This window comes from the organism of the source record quoted next, unplaced genomic scaffold, assembly GCF_019419815.1.
Source record: "Pyrus x bretschneideri cultivar Hongxiangsu unplaced genomic scaffold, Pyrus_bretschneideri_v1 Contig110, whole genome shotgun sequence".
NCBI lineage: Eukaryota > Viridiplantae > Streptophyta > Magnoliopsida > Rosales > Rosaceae > Pyrus > Pyrus x bretschneideri.
Window position 1 is genome coordinate 847,932 of NW_025999403.1, and position 12,421 is coordinate 860,352.

Below are 12,421 nucleotides of genomic sequence, written 5' to 3' on the forward strand. Positions count from 1 at the left end.
GTTTAATAATTAAGTGTTATTAGTTTTTTAGTTCTCATTAATTCATTTCTGCCTTTAACCAAAAAAAAAAATCATTTCTACCTTAATGCAATTTTTCCCTAATTTTGCGATTTGACATAATTGATGTTCATATTCCATTTACTATATAACAAAGATAATCACATTATTCAGAAATAATTCATGTTTTGCTTCAACTTTAATTTACCTTTATTTTTATATTGTTTATGTTTATTGGCTGGTTAATCTATTGTTTACCTAGAGTTGTTTTTCTCTTTGTTTATTTCATTATGTCGTGTATGTGCTTACATTTATAGTTTTTTTTGGTTCTTTATCTTTCTATTATCCAGGTTTTTGCAATTAATTGCTCACACTTGCCAGTGATTCCTTTTGCAACTACAAACTGGTTAGCTTTCTCGCTTTTTACATATGAATTGGTTTTCAAATTAAACTTTCATCTTATTTACTTTCTTTGTTTTCATTTTAGAGAATTGAAAAATGGTTAGTTTTGGTAGATGTGGAGAAATGTTTAAGGTCTGAACATAGTTTATATGTGCTTTCTTTGATTTTGCTATTTTGTGCCTAAAACCTTGACAATCTTTGACAAGATCGCTAAAATTAAGCGCTCTTTATTTCTGGTGTTAGTCAAATTTAAGTAGGATTTTATTTATGCGATTATATTTTGGGTGTATTTGTGTTTTTAATGCACCCTTCTTTACGTGTGGCGATTTAATTAGTGAGTAAGGTGTAGTCATTCGTATGTTTTTTTATTTATTTGTGTAGTGTTATGCCTAGGAAACTCAGAATACTTGGGAAGGCTGCTGAAATTCAGCATGCCAATTTGCGCATCTTTAATGGTGATGTTTATCCAGATGATGTGGTTTTGCAAGATGTCCCAACTTCTTACGATCAAGAATATAACAATGTTTCAAACTCTTTACTATTACATGACAATACAACCAATCCTATTCAACCCTATACATCTGTTTTGAAACAAAATGCATCTGTTGGCGATGGATTCAACTCATCTTCGTCTGTTGCTAGCACTTCACATGAAATCACCGTCCCTGTTTTTCTTGCGAATGATGCCACTTTGCGTGGTATATTGGTCACTGATACTGAAGTTGGGCATTCTGTTAGAAGCTCACATGTGATTGGTCAAGCCGCTTATCAAAAAAAAAAAAGAAAACATATGTGCTCTTACAATACAATTATCTTTGCATTTTTTTTGCTTATTTAAAAACTTAACTTTTGTTCGCTGCTTTGGGGATGATTTTGTCGCTCTTTCTTTTCATAGGTGGTGTTCCAGATTATATTCATTTTGGCCCTAGAAATTTTCAATGTCAATATTGTGGCGCTTTATTTTGGTCTACAGAGCGGTTAAAAACAAACGTTTCTTCTACTAGAAGGCCACAATTCACTACATGCTGTATGAGTCAAAAAGTTAAATTCCCACCTGTTAAGCCCACCCCTGCTTATTTGGACCATCTGCTAAATCCAACAAATTCTCAAGAAAGTTCACGTTTCAAAAAAAATGTTAGGTTGTATAATTCAATGATGGCGTTCACTTCAATGGGGGCTAAAGTTGATGCATCAATAAACAAGGGTCAAGGTCCTTATGTTTTTAAGATTAATGGTCAAGTGCATCATTTAATGGGTTCTTTGTTGCCTCCTGAAGGCGAGAGCCCTAAATTTGCCTAGCTCTACATTTATGACACTCAAAATGAAGTCAACAATCATATGAGTTGTTTTCCTCATTCTGAAGCATCTTCAAAAGTTGACGAACAAATTGTTGGTGGGCTCATTAAAATGTTAGATGAATGTAATGAGTTGGTTCAATTATTTAGAGTTGCAAGGGATATGATTAATCAACAGTCAGCAAGTTCTTTGTGCTTGCGTTTGCACGGCACATCGAGCAACCATGATGCGCAATATAATCAACCAACATGCGACGGCATATGAGGGTTAATTGTTGGGGATATCGGTTAATTTCACACCGAAAAAGATATTATTATTGAACACAAGGTGACTGGTCTACAAAGGATAACAAAGTTGCATCCAAAATATATGGCTTTTCAGTATCCTATTCTTTTCCCATATGGTGAAGATGGATACAACAAAGGTCTTCCTTGGAATCCTGCTTTCAAAGGGAAAAAACCCAAGACTGGAGGGGTGTTTATGAGAGGTTTTCTAGGTTACCAAATTCAGGATAGACCAGGACAGGATAGCACCCCGTTAAAGGGTGGCAGATTGTTTCAACAATATTTAGTAAATGCATATGCCACACTTGAAGAAGATAGACTTGATTTCACTAGGACAAATCAAAGTTCTTTGAGAACTGAGCGTCTTAAAGGAATTCATGAGGCGTTAAAAAACGGAAATGCAAGTGGTTCAGACATTGGTAAGAGGATTATCTTGCCAACTTCATTTACTGGCAGTGCCAGGTATATGATAAATAATTATCAAGATGCCATGGCTATATGTCGTCACTTGGGAAATCCTGACTTATTCATCACCTTTACATGCAATGCTAAGTGGCCAGAAATTATTGAAGATCTACGTGAAAAACCTTGTTGTAAGGCTAAAGACAGACCAGACATCATATCCAGAAATTTCAAAGCAAAACTTGATCATATGGTTAAGTATATAAAATCAGGAAAACCTTTTGGCAAAATTGAATCTGGTTAGTTATTCACTTTTCCCAATTCTCAAGATTATTTGTTTGGTTTCTCTTATGAGCATAAACATTAGGCGCTTTGTTTTCATGTTTTTGTCTTATTTTTCTCCAAACAGTTATTTACACAGCTGAATTCCAAAAAAGAGGTCTCCCGCATTGTCACATCTTGGTTTGGGTCAGTAAAGAGTATAAATGTCATTCTCCTTCTGATGTGGATTCAATCATTTTGGCTGAAATTCCTAGCGAAGAATTTGACAAAGATGGGTATGTTGTTGTTGCACAGTATATGATTCATGGTCCATGCGGTCTTGCAAATAAAAAATCTCCTTGCATGAAAAATCTCCAGTTGTCTTATGTTGAATTTCCTTCGAAATATGTTTGGAATAGTGAAAATAAAGAGTGGACCTGAAGGAAAAATGGTAGATGTCTAGGTAGAGTTGCATATGTTCACCCTGCTACTGGTGAATTATACTATTTGAGATTATTGCTTAATTATCATAAAGGTGGCTTTTGTTTTAATGATTTAAGAACAATTAGAGGTGTTCTTCAACCCACATTTCAGGCTGCATGTAACTTACTTGGTCTGTTGGGAGATGACAAGGAGTGGAACAATGCAATGTTAGAAGCGGTAGTTACCGTATCATCGCATCAATTGCGACAATTGTTTATTACATTAGTTTTGTTTTGTGATGTTGCTGATCCAACAACTTTGCTTGAGGCACATTGGAAAATGATGTGTGATGACATCTCAATAAAGATGATTAATGCTTTTGGCTTGCAAGATATGTCTAAGTATGAGGATGAACTTAAAAATTCTCTTTTGTATGAGTTAGAAAAGTTGTTTGTTGCTTCATAGTTCTCTATCTAAACATCATCTCCCAATTCCAAGCAAAGATGTGATAGATAGACTTAAGAATAGAAGTTTAAGAGAGGAGTTAAACTACGACACTGAATCATTGAAAGAGCAACATTCACAGTTGGTTGCACAGTTGAATAAAGAACATATGATAGTGTCATAAAGATAGTTGATCACAATAAGCCTGGTATGTTTTTTGTTCATGGACATGGTGGGACTGGTAAAACTTTTTTGTGGACTGCAATCATAGCTAAGATTAGATCAGAGAACCATATTGTTTTGGCAGTAGCTTCATCTGGAATTGCCTCCCTTTTGCTTCCTGGAGGAAGAACTGCACACTCTCGATTTAAAATCCAATATTTCAACTACACGAATAGAGATGCACTAATTGATAGTTTTCCTTTTGAAACTTGTACCCTGTGTTGCAATTAGGGATGCAAGTTGGAATGATATTTTTGATTTTGATGGTAAAATTTCTGGATCCGACATGAAAATTCTGAATCTGAATATTTTTCAAAAAAATGAAATGGAATTTGGAATGCATTTCCAATCCAAATTTTTTGAAAGCGTTTTGAACTTATTATGCTAAAAAAAAATTCCGGAAAAAATTTCGAAAGTTGAAAAACTTTGTTTCCAATCCAATGCTTCCGAAACACATGAGTAGTTGCAATGCCTTAGCCTTAGTTTGACATTGAGGTGATTCTGAAAAAAAATGGCTATAAAAAAAAGCTGGGAGCTTTTTTATGTTTGGTAAACATTCATCTTTAGCTTTTGTTCACAGTTTGGGTAAAAAAAAGCTAAAAACACAAAGTTGCAAAACCCAGCTTTGAAAAACCAGATTTTTTTCCCATATGTTTTACATAAAAGTTTATCAAACACTATAATATTGCTTTTTTATTTTTTATTTTTTTTAATCAAAAGTACTTTTACAAAAAAGTTTACTAAACACTTTACTGTTTTATTTCACAACTGCTTATTCTTACAGCACAACAGAAACAGTTTTCTTTCAAAGCACAGTAATACCAAATCAGCCCTTAGTATGGTAGGAAAAAAAAGAAAGAAAAAGAAAGTAATTTTCCCATGAATAGGCCGGAATGGTCAGCCGTGATTCCGATAGAGCAAGACGACGGCCCGGACCCGGTCGTCCCCATAGCCTACAAGGAGCTGTTCACATAGACCATGAACTACTTCCGAGCCGTCTTCAGAGCCGACGAGCGATCGCCTCGCGCCCTTCAGCTCACCACCGAAGCCATCGAATTAAATTCAGGAAACTACACTGTGAGTTTCTAGTCTCTGTTCCACTATCGGTCTGTTTTTTGAATTTTCCAGGATTTGTTTACCCTGTTTGGTTGCTGAGAAAATCTGGGAAATTGGGATTTTGTGGTTCTGGCATTAAAGCGTCATGTTTTTTACTTGGAAATCTGTTTCTTGAAATATCCAGAAGCATTTACTGGCGATTTTCCTTTCTATTTTATATCCTTGGAGGATTTTTTACTTTTATGCTTTGTTTGGGTGCTGAGAAAGTTTAGTATTTTGTGATTCATTAAGAGTTGCTGAAAGATCATAGCTTTAGTGGGTTTTTCCCTTTGATATGCTTTCAGGACTTTTCTTTTTGTTTGTTTGGTTGATGGGAAAATCTGGAAACTGGAAAAAAAAAAATTCTACTAGTTGGGTAGATTTGAGATACAGTAAAATTCCTAGTGAAGTTTTCTAATTGTTTCGTTTTTCCCTCTTTTTGTAGATGTGGCATTACAGGCGCTTAATACTGGAGACTCTTAAAGCTGATTTACAGAATGAACTGGATTTCACCGATCATATAGCGCAGATTAACTCCAAAAATTATCAGTTGTCGTGAGTTACAAGTCCTTGTATAGATTTTATTGGAACTTCATATTGATTGGCTTGAATTTTTTCATTTTTCGGTTATGAATATTTCTAGGTAATTGTTTTATGTCCTGTGTCTCGTATCATGTTCAAGTTCTGTTCTACCACGCTTCTGTTTCTTGATCCTCGAGGAAGTCCGTTTGGCATATATGTGAACTGTTCAATACGCTAAAGAATCCTGGCAAAGTCATCGATGTAGGACAGTTTAAGTTGTAACTTGTAAGGAATTTAGCTTCCTACCATAATTGTTCATTAGCTAGTAATTATATGAAATCTTCAAGGAATTTGGACAACAATTTTCTGTTGTTAATGTAATTATTTTCTTTCTTTATTTTACATCAGTAGTAATTACTCGATTGTTGTAGTTTTGATTAAGTTACTTTAGTTATGAAATTAATCTATCAACATATATTTCCCCCAAAACAAATCTATGAGTTTTACTGGCGTTTTACTCTTACCCTCTCGTACCACTCCATTAATCTCATGACACATACTTGCAGGCATCATAGGCGGTGGGTTGCCAAGATATTGGGAACTAATGCTACAAGTGCGGAACTTGAGTTTACAAAGAAGATGCTCTTGGGTGATGCTAAAAACTATCACGCTTGGTGTCATTGGCAGGTTTGTTTCTTCCTCTGACTCTACTTTGCTAAATGCACGAGACGATTTGTTTTAAGTACTTATTTTTGTTAATTAAAGGAGCACTTTGAGCACTATTGCTGACACATCCCGACCGAGATCAGGGCATGCCGGCCGTTACGTGGAAGTGACGTAACCATGTGCACAGTGCGGAAGCTAATAAAATAATAATAAAAGTACGAATAAATAAAAACCAACTTTACACAAAGTAAGAACATACATTTGCAAGTGTAAGTGTGAAAAACAAAGTTCAGAGCTCGAAAACCTAATGCAGTCCGGGAGAAACAACACTACGTAAACACACCCGAAGGTGGTCCTACACTGGTGATAATCTGCCAGAGATGTCGGGGAAATCCTCTGGGGAGCCACCAAAAGTGCTAGCCAACTAGAACCTGGAGGGGCGCAAAACAAAAGCGTGAGTGGGCAAAAACAAAACTTTTCAAAAACCATTTCAAAAACAAGATTCTAACCCCTCGCCGTAAAACCTGTATACTTCCCAGAAAAGTAGAATATACATATATATAAGTCATGCTCGGGAATATGCCATACCAAATGTCTCTCAATAGAATGCAAGTGCTCAAGAATGTCAAATCAATGTCATGTAATCTGTCAGCCGGAGTCACCTAACGTGACCTGTACGGCTGAATCTAGAGCTCAATCTCCATCTCACTAACTATACCTGTACACGAATCGGAACCACTTAAAGTGGTCTGTACGACAGGACTGGGTGTAATATATATACGCTTAAGTGCTACGATCACGTGAAGGCTGGGTGACGAATCGCGAGTCACCTACGAGTCGGAACCACCTAAAGTAGTCTGTAGGACAGGATTGTGCACCTAACTTGGATCCAAGATGAGCGTGTGGTGCGGGAGGTGAACATCACGTGAAGGACTGTGCCCAACTCTGGACGGGAGCACTAACACTGGGGGTGCAGGTTATGAGCTCTCTATGCATCTCAAATCGCTACTGAACGTAACATAAAACATAACTCACCTGGCACTTACCTGTGCGTCCGCAACACCAAACATATATATATATATATATATATACAACTAATAATGCGTAAATAAATGGCAACCAATAAACATGGCATATAAACGAATAAACGTTTCAAATCAATTTTTGGGAAAACATGAGTATATAGGTATATACGGAAAACCAAAAGCTCACTCATTGGTATGTAGAAGGGTCGTAACCCCCTTCTTTCGAGTGACCGCGTTCGTCCTTGGGATAGGTCTCACCTATATGCGAAACAACTATAAAAACGTTAATTTTAAAGCACATAACCAACCTTATGAAATAACTTCTCATACAAAACTCAAATAGGGTGTATGAATACACAACGTGATCTACTCAACTTCAGGAATATCTCCATATTTTTAGAAAAAATTTTCACCGTCGCACGTGCCTCCACGCGCCAGCAACGCGCAGGCACGTGCTTGTCACACTGACGGCGTCAGTTAACGCCGTCAGGAATATTCCGTTAATGCCGTTAGGAATATTATGTCCAAACTGATGGAATATTCCGTCGTCTTCTCCGGCGAGGCTCTGGCGCAGTCGTTGGCGTCGAAAAATCGAGAAAACTTCAAAGCTTCGTATCTTCTTCGTTTTTCAACCAAATTTCACAAAATTGGTACCAAAATGAAGCTCACAACAAGAGGAACAATTCCATACCACTTTCAAGTGCTAAAACATACGGACACTCGCCGAGAAAACACCACCAACTTTGGCCAACCTTGAGTCTCACGATCCCGACATCCAAAACCTTCAAACGAACCACCCCAAGCCTCCTAAGGACCTCACCAAGTTTCTTACAAGCTTGAAATTCTCAAAAACACAATAATTAACGTATGCATGAACAGTGACAAAATCGGGGTATTCCGAGTTCGAAGTGAAAACGAAGGTATCCTTACCTGAAATGGGTATGGTTGAACTTCTACGGACCTCACGAGCATGAATATGTACTTTGTTTCCTCGATCTGTGAAGATTTGAATGGATTTTGGTTGTGTCCGTACGTATTGGATAGAAATGGGAGAGAGAGGGGACTCGAGACAGGATGCAGGGCAGGGAAAAGGTGAGGGAAGTGTGGGGGAGTGTGCGTGTGGTCCACAACCTGCCAACAAAAATAAAAAACAACCATACAACGAAATAACCACACTAGGGGCAAAAACGTCATTTCACCCTAACGGTTTGAACATTCCAGAACGGGCTGTCACAACCTATTCACCTTAAAGGAATTTCGTCCCGAAATTCAAAACAACCACACAAAACAACCCCTAGCGATCAAAGAACAACCGAGGATACAAATCCCTCATCCGATCTTCAGTTTCCCACGTAACTTCCTCCACGGAATGATTCCTTCACAAAAGTTTCACCAAGTTCACTGTCTTGTTCCTCAGAACCTTTTCTTTCCAATCTAGAATCGTCATTGGTTTCTCATCATAAGTCAAATCCGGGTTGATTTCCAAGGGTTGAGGAGGTATCACATGAGACGAATCAGCAACATAATGTCGAAGCATGGACACGTGAAAAACGTTATGTACTCTAGCCAACTCCGGAGGCAACTTCAGCCTGTAAGCTACCTCGCCAACTCGCTTAGTGACCATGTACGATCCGATATAACTGGGACTCAGCTTACCTTTCTTTCCAAACCGTACAACACCTCTCCACGGTGAAAACTTCAGAAATACCTAATCGCCAACCTCATACACTTTGTCAGTAGCATGCCGATCTGCTAAACTCTTCTGCCTATCCTGAGTCGCCTTCAAGTTAGACTTAATTACCTGAACATTTTGAGTAGTCTCCTCAACAATTTCCGGGCCCACCAAAACTCTTTCTCCGACCTCAAACCAACACAAGGGCGTGCGACAAGATCTACCATCCAACGCCTCAAATGGTGCCATGCCGATACTCGAATGAAAGCTGTTGTTGTAGGCAAATTCCATTAAATCCAACCGCTGGTGCCAAGCATCACCAAACTGTAATACCGAAGCTCGCAACATATCCTCCAAAGTCTGAATGGTTCTTTCTGACTGTCCGTTCGTCTGAGGATGATACGCTGTACTATAAAGTAGTCTCGTACCCAAAGCTTCCTGAAACGCCATCCAAAACTTAGATGTAAATCTTGGATCACAATCCGAGACAATACTCACAGGGACACCATGGTACTTCACGATCTTCGAGATAAACAACTCAGCTAATCGGCCCAACAAATACTTCTCCCTCACTGGAATGAAATGTGCTGACTTAGTAAGCCGATCAACAATCACCCAAATGCCGTCAAATCCATTATGTGTACGCGGAAGCTTGTACACAAAATCCATAGTAATATTTTCCCATTTCCATTCTGGAACGGGAAGCGGATGCGACAACTCAAACGGCTTCTTCCTTTCCGCCTTAACTTGCTGACAAACAGCACACCTACTCACATACTCAGCTATCTCCCTCTTCATACCCGGCCAATAATAAAATGGTTGAATGGTATGATACATTTTAGTAGCTCCTGGATGCATACCATAAGCCGAGATATGTGTTTCATCGAGAATTGCTTTCTTTAAATCCGAATTATTAGGCACAAACATCCTACCCTCCTGCATCAGCATGCCATTCGAATCATGAACTTTGAGGTCTCTCCTCCTCCCTTGATCTCGAGTTTGAATTAGTTCTTCAGTTTCTCTATCAGCTACCTGAGCTTCAAGCATCCGATCAACCAAAATTGGTCTAACCTGAAAATTAACAAGTAAAGCTACCTCTCGATCTACTACCTCTAACCTCACTCCCGTAGATCTTAAGTCTGCCAGAAGAAGAATGCGACTAGCGTACAACGCATTGATACGGCCCTGAGACTTCCTGCTAAGTGCATTAGCCACTACATTTGCACGACCAGGGTGATAATCAGTCGTGCAGTCGTAATCACTGAGTAGCTCCATCCACCTCTGATGACGAAGATTAAGGTCCTTCTACGTAAAAATATACTGAAGACTCTTATGATCTGTAAAGATCTTACATTTCTCCCTATAAAGGTAATGTCTCCACAACTTCAACGAAAAAATAATGGTGGCTAACTTCAAATCATGTGTAGGGTAATTAAACTCATGAGGTTTCAGTTGTAGTGAAGCATAAACAATTACCCTACCATGCTGCATCAACACATAGCCCAAACCATTCAAAGAAGTATCACTATAAACCTCGAAATCACCACTATCGTCCGGAAGCGCCAAAACAGGTGCATGAGTGAGACAATACTTCAACTGCTGAAAACTCTGCTCACACTTATCATCCCACTCAAATTTAACGTCTTTCCTCGTTAATCTCGTCAGTGGTAAAGCAATCACAGAAAAATCTTTAACAAATCGTTGATAATACCCTGCTAAACCAAGGAAACTCCTCACCTCAGTGACGGTTCGCGGTTGCTCCCATTTCTCCACAGCTGCCACCTTTTGAGGATCCACCAAAATACCTTGAGCTGAAATGACGTGCCCCAAAAACGCAACTTGGTCTAACCAAAACAGGCACTTGCTAAACTTAGCATACAATTGGTGTTCCCTCAACCTTTTCAACACCAAAGTAAGATGTCGAACATGTTCTGCTTTAGACTTAGAGTACACCAAAATGTCGTCGATGAAAACAATAACAAATCTATCCAAATATGGCTGGAACACCCAGTTCATCAAATCCATAAAAGCAGCTGGTGCATTCGTCAATCCAAATGGCATAATCAGAAATTCGTAATGACTGTAACGAGTCCTGAATGCCGTCTTAGGAAAATCATCTCTACTAATCTTTCAGCTGATAATATCCAAACCTCAAGTCAATCTTGGAGAATACACAAGCATCTCGAAGATGATTAAATAAATCATCAATACGCGGCAATGGATAACGTTTTTTAATCGTTACCCAATTCAATTGCCTGTAATCAATACATAACCTCAAAGTTCCGTCTTTCTTTCTCACAAACAACACTGGAGCTCCCCAAGGTGAAGTACTAGTCTGAATAAAACCCTTATCCACTAACTCCTGCAACTGAACTTTCAATTCCCTAAACTCAGCGGGAGCCATACGAGAAGGAGTCAAGGAAATAGGATTAGTAATTGGAAGCAACTCAATGGTGAACTCCATGTCTCGGTCTGGTGGCAAGCCAGGTAAATCCTTAGGGAAAACATCAGGAAAATGTCTGACTACCCTCACGTCTTCCACTCTACTAGAAGCAGCTTCATCCAACACCACGTGAGCTAAGTACCCTTGGCAACCTTTAGACAACAACCTTTTCGCTCGCACGGTCGAAATAACGCCATGTCTCACCCCACTCTACTAGCCCACGAAAGTAACCACAGGTAATCCAGGACGAAGAAACGTAACTATTTTCCCGTAACAACCAATATTGGCACGATTGAAATGCAACCAATCCGTGCCCAGAATCACATCAAAGTCAACAATATCCAACGAGATAAGATCAGCTGGCATAACAACATCCTCCACTATCATTGGACATCCTGGGTACACACAATCTACAATACATCTCTCCCCTATAGGCATAGCGAACTTTAAATCATACCCTAGAAGTGTGGGGCGAGGTTGCGTCACTTGAGGCATAGCGAACTTTAAATCCTCCGTATCCTGGCGGTTATATGCCGTATCCTCCAGTTCCAGCAAGCGGTTCTCAGTGGTTTTAGGGAGGACAGTTTCAGCAGGGAGAGATTGCTTCGAGTAGTGCGGGGTCTTCGAGGCAGTCTGGTCAGCCCAGTCAGGGGCGTGGCACTCAGAGTCGTGGTGGTCAGACGAGCAGAGGTCGAGGTGGACGACAGCAGACCCAGATACGTATTCACAACATTTCTCTGCAGGATGCTCAGAACAATCCGGATTTGATCATGGGTACGTTAAATATCCTTGGTTATTTTGCTAGAGTATTAATTGATTGTGGTGCTACGCATTCTGTGATTTTTCATACATTTGCTCAAATGACGCAACCTCGCCCCACACCTCTAGGGTATGATTTAGAGTTGGCTATGCCTAAAGGGGAGAGATGTATCGTAGATCGTGTGTTCCCAGGGTGTCCAGTGATAGTGGAGGATGTGGTTATGCTAGCTGATTTTATTCCGTTAGATATTGTTGACTTCGATGTGATTCTGGGCGCAGATTGGTTGTATTTCTATCGTGCCAATATTGATTGTTACGGGAAAATAGTTATGTTTCATCGTCCTGGACTACCTGTAGTTACTTTTGTGGGTGAGTAGAGTGGGGTGAGACATGGCGTTGTTTCTGCTGTGCGAGCGAAGATGTTGTTATCTAAAGGTTGCCAGGGGTACTTAGCTCATGTGGTGTTGGATGAGGCTGCTCCTAGTAGAGTAGAGGATGTGAGGGTAGT

At 39.3% G+C, this 12,421-nt stretch overlaps 1 long non-coding RNA gene across 1 annotated transcript; it reads left to right on the top strand.

The window, feature by feature from the left end:
* The first annotated feature begins 4,642 nt into the window (after positions 1 to 4,642).
* LOC125473966 lies at positions 4,643 to 5,445 on the top strand. Its single transcript, XR_007255741.1, has 2 exons — positions 4,643 to 4,808; positions 5,272 to 5,445. It is a non-coding gene; the product is annotated as an uncharacterized LOC125473966 (long non-coding RNA).
* The last annotated feature ends 6,976 nt before the right edge of the window (positions 5,446 to 12,421 follow it).